At 49.0% G+C, this 12,989-nt stretch overlaps 1 protein-coding gene across 12 annotated transcripts in view; it reads left to right on the top strand.

Annotated features, from left to right (window-relative positions):
- ANK1 (ankyrin 1) overlaps window positions 1–12,989 on the top strand; it is a 216,746-nt gene that overhangs the window by 17,038 nt on the left and 186,719 nt on the right. The gene's annotated exons all lie outside the window — the stretch shown is intronic.

The following is a 12,989-nucleotide window of genomic DNA, read 5'->3' as shown; positions in this document are numbered from 1 at the left end:
CTGTTCTGGTGAGGGGGAATTGTTACACAGAGCTGAAATTAGATGTTTTGTTTGAATTATGTTCATCTGACTTAATTTCTGGGGAATGTCACTGTTCTTCAGAAATCCAAGCACCCTGAGGGGCTTGGTGAGCACTCGCGATCCTTGGAGCTGTGCTATGCTTCCCCTTTCCCAGCACCTCCACCCTCCTGAGCCACTGGTCTCCCACAACAGACTCAGCAGGGCGGGGGTCCCAGGGGCACGATCCCTGATCCCCGATCCCCGTTGTTCTGGACGAGGCAGCCCAAGCTCAGGGTGGAGGCGTCCATTCCCCAGGTCACATCAGCTCACACCAGGTCACACAGGTCTGATCTAGGGGTTTCCGTTCTACTAGGGCTATTGCTTTAAAATGTTAGCCCCCCACCCCCCTTTATTGAGGCTGGCTTCTTGTGCAGACAACTAGTGCAGTGGCACAGGCCCTGTTCTTAGAAGGAACTTGTGCTTCTTTTAATGCTCTGCTATGACTATTGTGAAGTTGCTTATTTTGCTGGGGCTGCCTGGGTGGCTCGGTCAGTTAAGCATCTGACTCTTGGTTTCAGCTCAGGTCATGATCTCAGGGTCGTGGGATTGAGCCCCATGTCAAGCTCCATGCTCTGCAGGGAATCTGCTTAAGATTCTCTCTCTCCGTCTCCCTCTGCCCCTCCCCCTGCTCGCGCTTTCTAAATAATAAATGAATAAATAAAATCTTTTAAAAAATTATTCATCATTTTTTAATACTGCATTCTCATTTTGCACTGGGCTATGCAAATTGTGTAGCCAGGCCTGGCCATAAGATTGTCTTCATAGGCTAGCGCTTGTATTTTTCTATTTAATTAACCTTGGGTGTGAGTTGATCTTGGCCTTGGCAGCTGGGATATCCACAGGTGCTTTTTTTTTTATATATAAATAACTGCCCCTAAACCTGTCTGAAGGTGAGATTCCACATGGCCCCTGTTGAAAGGCCAGCAGGTCAGCCTTCAGCTCCTCTTCCTTTCACCTTTTCCTTTGGGCTGCAGGCAGCGGTGTGTCCAGGTGCATGCAGGGGTCGTTTCTCACGTCAGAGGCAAGGTTGAAGATGCCAGAAGTGCCCCTACCCTGTCTGTGGCTGAAGCACTACCCAATCTTTGGGTACCATCTTCCCAGCAGGATGAAGAATTCAGAGCTACTCCTACTCCCCAGGTCTGGTGCAGACTAAATTCTCTATTCATTTTTGTCTTTGCTGCAGATGGCATTCGGGATTATTTTATAGGTCTCAGAATGTGTTTAAAGGGAGTGGGGCTCTAGTACTGCTTTTGGACTCTGCACCTTCCAGAATGCTAGTTTATATGCTTTCTGTGGACCGTGTCTACCAGGGGTCCTGATATATGGGCCACCGACTGCTGTGGCACATGTGGGAAGGGCCTGGCCTATGTTCTGTTCCTCAGACACACCTAACATGTCCCACTTGGGGCTCTTGACCTCAAGTTTTCTCTGTCTTCACTGTTCTCTCCGGAGCTGGCGGGCTCCTTTTCATCTGTCTCAGCTTGCCCTTTGTCTACATAACCCCACACTAGCTGCCTACCCACTCTCTCTCTGTCACGTCATTGTTTTTGTCTTCATTATATAGAATTATCCTATTTCTGGTTTATTATCTGTCTCCCCCTGTCTGCATTAAAAAATAAATTCTATGAGAACAGGGAACTTGTCTGTTTCATTCACTACTCTATTTCCAGCATCTAGAAGAATCCATGGCACACAGTAGGTGCTTCGTAAGTATATATTGAACAAAATGATGAATTTTCACCACACTCTTATAAGTTAGGCACCATTAGCCTCACTTAATAGATGGGGACATTGAGATCCTAGAACAATTCAGTGACTTGCCCAAAGTCTCAACGTTTAGCAAGGAGGGTTTTTGCTGGGTCTGCAGCATAGTTGTGTCACCAGGACCAAGCTCTGCTGCCTCTTGTGACCCTGCTTTCTGCCCCAGCCTGGAGTCCAGGGGTCAGGAGGGTGTCTGTCAGCTTCTACAGCTGTCCCGTGCCTGCTAGTTGCTTTTCTGGGGTCCTTCTATGACAGTGTGGAAGCTCCAGACCATATTTCTATTTATCTAAAAAATCGGACACAGAAATGATTTTGATTTGCAAAATTTTAAACTTTGGAAATCTTTGGTGGAATCTTTCCACTAAATCACATTTAGTTTTACCTTGATCGAATGGTCTTTATTGAAAAGAAAAAAAAGCCTGTCTGAACCCTGATGGATCATTCCAGTAAACATGAGCTATCCTAAGCAAAACTGCTTGGAAAGGTTACAAATGTACAGCAATATGAGGGATTATCGCTACCCAACAGAAATGCTGTCTTTGTTTTCTCATAAAATCAATCAATCCAGTGAAGATCGGGTAAGGGGATTTTGGAGGCTTCCCTTTGCATTCTTCAGCATTGAGGATGAAAGTGAAGCCTTTTCATGGTGTAAAGGAAAGTGCAGAGGTTTGGTGTCACGCCTTGGCCCCAATACAAGCCTCAGTTTTCTTACCTGTAAAATAGGTCCTCAATCCCTCCTCAACATCTCTGTGTGGCAGCAGGGTTGAAAGGTGATATTAAATGCTCCCCCCCCCACCCATGTGCATGCTCAAGGCCAGCCCCTTTCCTCAGTGGGGCCAGGGCCATGGGCACGGCAGGTGGCACTGCAGGCAGAAATGGGGTATGAAGATGAGACAGCTGACTGGGGGACAGGGTGGAAGGGAAACAGAGGGTAGGCAGGTCAGAGGCACATCCTGGCTTTGGTCAGCAACACCGTTGGTGACCCTGATGGGCAAGCCTGCCAGCCATACAGTGCTGCACCCACCCCTCCCTTGCAGGTGAGAGCAGAATCCAGAATCTTCTCTGGGTGCCTGCAGACACTCTGAGGCCTGGGGGCCAGGTGGGGGCCGGTGGGTTGCTCGCAGCCCACAGGAAGATCGCTTCTGCGGTGGCCAGAGATGAGAGTGAGGCTCCTGCCAGGGCGGGAAGGACCCCCAAGGGCAGGAAGGACACCCAAGGGCATGAGGCTCAGCACATGTGTGCATGAGTGTGAGCTGGGCTCGATCCCCCAAGGGGAGCTCCGAGAAAAGGAGGTCCAGGAGGTGCCCTTGGGCCTCACTTCTCTCACCTGGGGGCCTCCCAGTCACTGAGACTTGCAACATCATGTCATCTGAGAGCACAGCAAACAGAACCAAGAAGGATGCTGCTGTAGCCCCCTGAAAGAAAGGGTGCCCGGGGCTGGGGGTGTGGGGGCATCCGTCCTGGTCCTGGCAGGTGTGTGTTTTCTGGCCTAAGGATCGTGCTGCCCAAGTGCTTTGGGAGTGAGGGCAGTGGCCTGATATTCGGTGGGCAGTTGTTGAAGTCCTGGCCCAGCAAAGTGAGGATGACATAGGAAGCGTCTATGGCTGTGTGTACAGATGTGTCTGCCTACTGAAGCCGAGTGGCCCCGTGGAAAGAGCGGGGATTTTGGAGCTGGATGGATCTGGGATCCAGTCTGGGCTCCACCTGGTCAAGTCTCCTGTAGCTTTTCTCTTCTCACCTTGTTGGTTCTCTAGTGTCAACATCTAGGCCGTGCATCTAAGGCATGGTGTTGAGAGACCAGTGGTCTGTGTCTCAAGGGCTTCCAGGCACCCAGAACACAGGATTCCTGTCTGCATCCTTGAGGACCCTTTCTGGGTGTTCCCCAAACCCCATTCTTTTTTTTTTTTTTAAGATTTTATTTATTTATTCATGACAGACACAGAGAGAGAGAGACACAGAGACATAGGCAGAGGGAGAAGCAGGCTCCATGCAGGGAGACTCAATTCTGGGTCTCCAGGATCACGCCTTGGGCTGAAGGTGGCGCTAAACTGCTGGGTCACCAGGGCTGCCTGCCTAACCCCCATTCTTAAGTGGAGGCCTCTTAGCTGGGACCTGACCCTGGGAGCCTGGCACGGTTGACACTGTGTGCCAGGGAGCTGCAGGGTCTGAGCTTCTGGGCAGCTGTGGCCTGGAGGGGCAGGAGAGGAGGGCTTGGTGTTAAGGAGAGGTGAGAGAAGAGGCAGGAAGAGAGGAGCCTGGTCATCCCCCTATCCCTTGTAGCCCAGTTCTGTGTCCCCCAAATCCACCATCCGAGGCTCCATACATAGACTGAAGTAGATTGTCCTGGGTCCCCTGGATGAAAGATGCCTCCTCTCTGGACCACTGTGGACTCCCACCAGCCTGGCCTAAGAGTCTTGTACCTGGGATGAAGCTTTTCATCTCATAGTTAGACATCTGTGGTTAAACTCCCCCCCAGAGGGTCCATCATACTGGAGAAACTGGAAGTTTAAAGGCAGGAAGTCATGACAGTGATGGGAAAGCAGAGGGAGATGAGGCCAGGGCCAGAAAACAAAAGTCTCAGTTTCTCTTTGCCAGGGCTGAAGAGTGGAGCAGCTATGACAGAGGTATTCTAGGGCCTTCTCCGTGCTAGGCTAGTCAGGGGGTGATAAAGGCCTTTGTTGTCATGGCCTGTGAGCCTGCCTGGAGATAAAAGGAGGTAAAGGGGGGAAGGCAGCAGGAGCCTGGTCTGTCATGCCCCCTCTGGGACAGTCTGGGAGAGACTCACTCAGGGGCACTGCACGGGGTGCGCTGAACTTTGGGAAACTCCTAGTTTGTCAAAAACTTCTTACCCTAACTCATTGGCATTTTCCTGGGCCTAGTGCAACCCTTGTAATTAAATTAATTTAGGAGAAACAAATAATGATGGCTGTGAGCAAAATAAGACCTGAAAGAATGGCCTTTCCAAGTGTCTGATCCTTAACAAGTGGCACCGGGCCTTTCTCTGAAAGCAACCACGGGCCACTCCATTTCTGCAGAAGCAGCAGTTTATTTATTTATTTATTTTTTTAAAGATTATTTATTTATTCATGAGAGATCAAGAGAGAGAGGCAGAGACACAGGCAGAGGGAGAAGCAGGATCCATGCAGGGAGCCTGACATGGGACTTGATCCTGGGTCTCCAGGATCACGCCCTGGGCTGAAGGCAGGCCCTAAACTGCTGAGCCACTGGGGGCTGCCCAGAAGCAGCAGTTTAATGAAAGGGTTCCCTGGACAGTTCAGGGTGCATTTCCTATGATTCGTCCTCCCCTACCTGCAGCTGCCCTACCCAAGAGATGTACCCAAACCTGAGCTGTTTCAGGCTCCACCCTCCCTGTTTTGTGTCAACGGGTGTCTTAGTACACGCACACTGTGTGTGTGTCTGTGTGTGTGTGTGTGTGTGTGTAGGCAGAAGGTGTTGATGTAGAGCTTGGCTGGATCTACTTGGCTCCTGTAGTAACACATCCAGCCAAGGTCTCTGGCCATGCTCTTCCTGCTACCCCTTGGCTCAGCATATGAAGCAAAGGCAGTGTCGCTGCTGAGCCGGTGACCTCTTTCCCTAAAAAGACATGAAGTGCTTCAGGAAGAGGTGAGTGCAGCGTCCAGGGCCCTGAGGTCTGGTTCTGCTCAGCTTGAATCGGGCAAGGCACAGGGCTCCACCCTAGAGCTGCCCACCTGGTAGGGGCACCTCCCATCCCTAGAACTACCAGTGAACCAACGGACGGACGTCCGCCCCTTTGCAGAAGTCTGAGCCATCTTAGTTAATCTAATCCCCTCTGGGGGGATCGTGATTCCCACATGCATTTTGGAATAAGGCCAGCTTGGAGGCAAACCTGGCCTCTACCACTTGTAACCGTGGGCCAGTTAACCTCTCTACATCTCAGTTTCTTATCTGCAAGATGGGGATGGGACTAATAATGCCTGTCTTGTCAGATCACTGTGGGGATTAAGTGAGACGGTGAATGTAAACCTGGCTGGTTCATGGAGAGTGTCAGGGTATAACTCCTGGACTTGGTGTTATCATCCTAATTTTACAAATTGGAAAATAAGCCCTGGAGAGAGAAATTATCCCAAAGAGAGAGTGGCATTGCCAGGATGTGGTGGATCAAATAGGACTTTAAAAAACCCTTCTTATGAGGAGGTGTTTAACGCATGATCAGAGACGACGGTATTAAATGAAACTTTAATAGGAGGCAGCGGGGAAGAAAAGTTAGTCATTTATTTTTTTACAGACAAAATCAATCAACTCTTTAAAATATGATGGTGATTTTTTTTCCCCAAAGGAAATAAACTACAATGGACCAAGGAAGTCCTTGGGTAGAAGGAACAGTTGCAGAACACAAAGCTCTTTTTGCATTGATGGTTCGGATCTCCCCGCCCCCCCCTCCCGTGCAAGTGTGCTCACTGGATAGATCTCTCTTCAGGAGAAGAGAACTGAGACTTTCATACTGTGTCTTCATATACCATGAAACCTGTGGTTCTTCCACAAAATCTCTGCCTTTGTCACCAGAGACGTGGGCCCTCAGGGTCCTCAGAGCTGAGGGTGGGTCACAGGGGAGGATGGGTTTTGAGATGTGGGGTCTTGGTGATCCTCAGGTCAGGGTAGTGGAGAGCCATGTGGGAAGGGAGAGCCCACTGGTGTCTTAAGGACATTGCAGAGGAAGACCTGGGCACGACTCCCATCTCTGAGAGGCTTTAGTAAGGCTTCCTACACGTAATTCACTTTGTTTTTAAATCTTGACCTCCCTTTATAATCCAGGTTGACGAGTTTGAAGTGAGCGTCTCCCACTACCCCCCCTCCCCCAGCTTGCACACCAAGTATGCTGATCACGATCACACATCTGCAGCTGGATGTGCCTCTGTGGCTCTCAGGCCTGTGACCCTGGGCCTTGGCTCTCACTGTTGTCTTTACCTAGAATGACTTCCAGAAGTATGGCTTCGTTAGTAGGGAAATAGGATTCAGAATCTGAGCTAGATTAGAATCCTGGCTTCTGATCACTCCCTGTGTGGCTTCTAGCACATCGTTGAACTTCTTTGGACCCATGTCTCTTTCTCTCCGCAGTATGGGGGGTAACAGCATTGGAGCAGTAGTGGGATAATGTGCATGGAGGGCTGGGTACATGCCTGGCATGCAGCAGTGATGGGCCGGGCAGTCTGTGGCCGGGAGGGGCCGTGCTCAGGCCCAAGGAGGACACGCTGCTTGGACTACAGTGTCCAGGCTGTGCTTGGGGAGCCCTGAAGCTCAGTTTCTTCATGCCCATGGAGATGTTTAACATGAAGTCATCTTGCAGTTTCCTTTTGGGGGAAGGGTTTTATGACTAAGACTACTGATCAGCCTGGGCAGTGCTAGGCTTGTCAGTTTCTGAAATATTAAAAACTCTTTTGAGTGAGTTAGACCGAAGTGATGATAGCAGCTTATAAATAATAAACCCAGCAGGGGCTGCTGAAGCCCTGTCATCTGGAGCATGGGGGCCTCTCCTCCAAGCCAGGGTCGTTGGAAGAGCCTTCCAGAGCTGCCTGCACTGGGCTTTCCCAGATCTGTGGATGCTGGGCAAGTGCAGCCTCCGCCCCCGGCTCCTTGGCAGCTGCCATGACTCCGTGAAGCCTCACAGATTTTGGACACAGGTGCTCGCAGATGCATGGCATACTACCTTCCTGGCGCTGCCCTAACTTGGAGCTACGACACGGGTGGTTTGACGACAGAAGACTGGTCATCTTGCAGTTCTGGAGGCTGAGAATCTGAGATCAAGGTGTCAGCAGGGTTGCTTTCTCAGGAGAGCTCTGAGGGAGACTCTGCTCCAGGCCTCTTTGCTGGTTTCTAGTGGCTTCCTCACCATCTTTTGTGTTCCTTGGTTTCTAGATGCCTCAGGGGAGATCAGGGGATCTCTGCCTTCAAGTTCACATGGTGTTTACATCTCTGAGTCTCTGGGTCTCTTAATTCCCCTTTGTAGAGGCCAGTGGTCTCATTAGATTAGAGCCCACCCTATTGACCTCATTTACCTTCATAATCCCTGTAAAGATCCTGTTTTGCAATAAGGTCACATTCTACTGTATTGGAGGGTATGACTTCAAGGTCTTGTTTTTTAGGTGACGGGGAGAAACAATTCAACCCATAACCTGTGGGTAGGCATGTGCCCAACGTGAGTGCCTGGAGGGTCCCAAGCTGTGGCCAGTGGCCCCCAGAAACCCTTGACTATCCTTGGAGAGGGGCTCTGCACTCTGGAATCTCCGGACTCTCAGAGCTGTTAGGGCCCCCTCTCATTTACCAAGGAGGAAACACTTTCTGAGAGGGGGAGCCCCTGTGGCAGAACACCGGCTGCCTGTTTCCCAGGCCAGGGATCCCAGGGTTCCCTGGGGAATGGTTAGGTACGAGCCCACATATTTCCCAGGCAGAGGAAGGGAAGAGAAGGTGGGAGGAAACATCCAGTTTGTTCCAGATACTTTCATATCTCATTTCATTTTTATGGGAACACCTGTGCTGGATATGAGCATTCCTATTTTTCCCTTTTCTTTTGTTGTGGGAAAATATACATAACATCAAAGTGACTGTCTTACCCATTTATAAGTGTACAGTTTAACTACTTTCTTGTTGTGTACCCATCACCACAACCATCCACAGAACTCTTCATCTTGCATACTGAACTCTGCCCCCATTAGACAATAATATGTCATTCTCCTCCCCCAAGTCCTCCGACAAGCACCATTCTACTGTCCATCTCTGTGGATTTACTACTCCAGTTACTTCTTAGAAGTGGCATCCTACAGTGAATTTGTCTTTTGTGTCTGCCTTATGCCTCCTAGTAGAATGTCCTCAAGGGCGTCCATGTTGTAGCATGTGTCAGACTTCCCTTCCTTTTCAAGACGGAGTAATAATCCATCACAAGTACGCACCACATCTTGCTTATTCATTCTTTCGTTGAAGGACGCATAGGTTTTTTCCACATTTTGGCTGTTGTGGACGCTGCTGTGTGATGGCATACAAACACCTGTTCAAGTCCTTGCTTTCAGTTCCTTTATGTACCCAGAAGTGAAATTGCTGGACCATATGGTATTTCTATTTTTAATTTTTGAAGAACTACTATACTGTTTTCCACACCATTCCCACCGGCAGTGCACAAGGGTTCTGTTTTTTCCACATCCTGGCCAACACTTGTTTTCTGCTTTTTTGACAGTAGCCATCTGAATGGGTGTGAGGTACTATCTGGTTGTACTTTTGATTTGCATTTCCCTAGTAATTAGTGAGGTTGAGCATCTTTTCATATGCTCATTGGCCATATTCATGTATCTTCTTTGGAGAAATGTCTCTTCAATTCTTTTGCCTATTTTTAAATTGGGCTCTTTGTTTTTTGTTATTGAGTTTCCATTCTTATTTTAATGACAAGAAAATCAAGGCTCTGAGAAGTCAGGAAACTGGTCAGAGATTGCACTGCCCAGCTAGTGGTAGAACTGGAGTCAGGACTCCAGGCAGTCCACATAAAGCTCTTTTTTTCACTTCCCGCTGTGTGCTGCCTCTGCAGTGACTGCTTGTACCCGATGATTGGTTGGAAAGAGGGGAAGATGAGCAAGTCAAATCAATAAGGATTTGCTGAAGTACCTACCCAACCCTACCTAGATTCCATGGGCAGGTCAGGAAAGCATATATAGGTCCCTCACTGTTTGCAACTTTGTTGGGGAGAGAAGATTCAGACTCAGAAATGGACCAGAGAAAAATATAAGAGTTATGTAAAGGTCCATATTGGTGTGAGTGGACAAGTAGGGATCTGGACTGAAGTTCCTGGAGAGAGAATGATGACTGCTGGGAGCCTTTTCCACTGGTGCCCCACCAGGCAGGAGGGGCTGGCTTTTATGGGTATGTGGTCTGGGAGGAGAAAGATGGACATGGAGACTGCAGAGAGGCCCACTTTTTGAGGACGGTGAGTAGATGGAGCATGAGTTTGCAGGACAGTGAGAGAATGGGATGGGAAGAGACAGATAAACCACATGATCACACAAGAGCTAGGAGGGCTGGGGAGCAGCCTGTCCTTGATTCTGGAAGGAGTTCTTACCAAGTGGAGGCATCGACCCACTGCCCCCAGCTGTGCCCTTCCCATGTGCACACTGGGATTCAGAAAGGGTGCTTATGTTAGAGAATCATCCATACGACCAAAAGCCGTGCAGGTGTGAGCGTGGGCCGCTGCTGCTGGCATCCAGTTCAGGTGTGTGGCCAGCTCACACCTGCCCCCCTTTTCCAGCTCAGCTCTGGAGGTAGGGGGGATCAGAACTTATTTCATTGGCTTTCTCTAGGACTTGTGTCTGTTCATCATCCCAAGAAATGGGCTAAAGGCCACATGCTTCTCTGGGCCCTGGCAGCCTTGCTGAAGACCTACAATTTCTCGTGTAGCTCTTTCCATGACCCATGCAACTAGGGGTTTGCGAGAGGCTAGTGATATTGTGGGGCTGAGAATCCCCAGGGAACAGCAGCGAAAGCACAAGGAACTCTTTAGGATGGGAGTGACACACATGTCCCCTGGGCCTAGCTCAGGGCAGGACACGTGGTTGGAACTCAGTCCATGTGGTTCAAGTGAATAAAGGTGAGTCAGTGATGGAGAAGGTGATTCTGACTTGTCTTTGGAAGGGACTGAGGGCAGATTCTCATAAAGAGTGGCCCGCCAAATCTCGACTTTGTCAGCAGCTGCTTTCTTCTTCCTCGTCCTCATGCATGTAATCTCAGGGTCATTTGGTAACCAGGCCTCAAAGGTTTGGGGTGACTCCCCTTGTCTGGCTAGATCTCTTGGCTTTCTCCTTTAATGCTGGCCATGAAGAGATGACCCTCTTGTGCCTGTGCTTGTGTTTCTTACAGTACACTCTTTGGACAACTGTACCCTCGTGGTCTAGACCTCTGTTAATAGAGTCCTGTCCTCCTCAGCCAATTGAGTTGGATTCTCTGGGGTTGGACTTCAAAAATCTTTTGTTTTTAAGATTTTATTTGTTTATTTGAGAGAGAGAGAGCACAAGTGAGAGTGAGTTCACTCGTGTGAGTGGGGGAGGGGCAGAAGGAGAGGGAGGAGCAGACCCCTCCCTCCAACCCCATTGAGTGGGGACCCTGATGCAGGGCTCCATCCCAGGACTCTGGAATCATGACCTGACTCAAAGGCAGACGCTTAACCCACCAAGCAGCCCAGATGCTCCAAGAACCCTTTTTTTGATCCTCTCTTCTTAGGTGAGTCTTCTGTACACTGAAGTTTGGGAGCTACTGCCCTCAGACCAACATTATTGAAAAATTATTGAATGTTTAGACTTGTAGCAATATGGAAAATACGTGTAACTCCTAGTTACGATGTTGACTGAATGTCAGCTTTTACGATGTGTAGTGTCACCAAATCAGAATCTTGTGTGAGCTGACTGGGGCCTACATAGCATCCATGTGTTAGAAGGCACCCCCAGGTTCTGTAGGTGCAGCTTCCACAAGTTCTGGGCTGCTCTTCCAACGTAGGGCAGCACTTCTGAGCAGGGTCCTTCTCTTCCTTCGGTCAATGCGCAGGGCCCATGGCGCCCGCCTCAGAACGACTGAATCAGGATCTTTAGGGGGAGGGATCCTCACATGTGCATTTTCAGCAAGATCCCTGGTGAGTCTTCTGCTTAGCAAAGTTCCAGAACAACAGCCTTCACCTCCCTGCCAGAGACCTCAAGGATGCCATCTGGGAGTTGGGGGGGCTCCTGCTGGGTCTTGAAATCTGGAGGGAGCTGGGGAATAGTCTTGTCCAACCACACAGTTTTCAAGATCAAGAAGAGCTTATTTCCTGGCATCTCCCACCGTGATCATGCGCTGCTTTCTCAGCACATGAAGACTCACAGGGAAGCCACCATGTATTTAGCATCTCTTGTGTTTGTGTCATACCTGTGCTGAGCACTTTGCTCCTGCCCCCTCATTTCTGTCTCTAAAGAACATGAAATGTGGAGCTCCCTGGGTGGCTCAGTGGTTGAGCATCTGCCTTTGGCTCAAGTCCTGATCCCTGGGTCCTGGGATTGAGTCTCGTCGGGCTCCCTGCTCAGTAGGGAGTCTGCTTCTTCTCCCTGCATCCCTCTCCCCAATTCATGCTCTTTCTCTCTGAAATAAATAAGTAAAATCTGAAAGAAAGAAAGAAAGAAAGAAAGAAAGAAAGAAAGAAAGAAGAAAAGAAAAGAAGAAAAGAAAGAAAAGAAAAGAAGAAAAGAAAGAAAAGAAAAGAAAAAAGAAAAGAAAGAAAAGAAAAGAAAAAAGAAAGAAAAGAAAAGAAAAGAAAAGAAAAGAAAAGAAAAGAAAAGAAAAGAAAAGAAAAGAAATGAAATGTTTTTGGTCAATATTTCCCTGCCCTTTAGATCAGGACATGATTCACTGGAGTGCTGAAGTCCCGGCCATTCCTGTTCTTTCTCCCCTGTCTGATCTGGAGCTGCCCGATCCCTTTGCCTTCTGTTAATAGGTCTTGGGTGAAATTCCTTCCATCTGAAGGTTTGAAGGGCCATCATCAGTTTTTGTTCTGGGGACTTCACTCTGCTCCCACCAAACTTTCTAAGCTCTTTAAAAATTATTTTGAACAGAACAGTTTTGATGCAGCATTTCCTCACTTCAGGCTTTAGTGAAGTTTGTAAATAGTCAGTCAGACCAGGCTCAATATCTTGGGGCCAATGATTAAAGATTCCTACCAGATGATGTGTTGGAAGAGATTCCCAGGTTTGTTTCTTAATTATTCACAAGATGTATAAAGTTATAAACCACCTACAAGATGATAATAAGTGTTGTGAATGTTTCTGATGAGGTTTTGTGCCTTGTCTGGAGCCCACATTCAGGCCTTGCACTTTTGGATGGTCCCCAAGAGGACAAACCCTGCCTAAGTAGTTGTCCATCATCTTGGGATGGTGGTTCTAAACAGCATTCTCCCTGCCTGCCCACCAGGGGCTGTTTGGCAAAGTCTAGATACATTTAGGTCATTGTGACTGGCAGGAAGCCTATTCCTGGCAGCCGTTGGGCAGAGGCCGGGTGCTGCTAAGCCTCCTCCTACCACGCACAGGCCAGCCCCCCATGGAAGACTTATCTGGCCCCAGTGTCAGCAGTGATGTGGTTAGGGAGCCCTCTTTTAGAACTCCCACCACTGCTGTGCTCATCAAAATCTGCTT

The sequence above is a fragment of the Canis aureus genome, chromosome 15 (assembly GCF_053574225.1).
Source record: "Canis aureus isolate CA01 chromosome 15, VMU_Caureus_v.1.0, whole genome shotgun sequence".
NCBI lineage: Eukaryota > Metazoa > Chordata > Mammalia > Carnivora > Canidae > Canis > Canis aureus.
The sequence above is the reverse complement of the archived record's forward strand: the minus strand, read 5'-3'. Positions and strand labels throughout refer to the sequence as shown.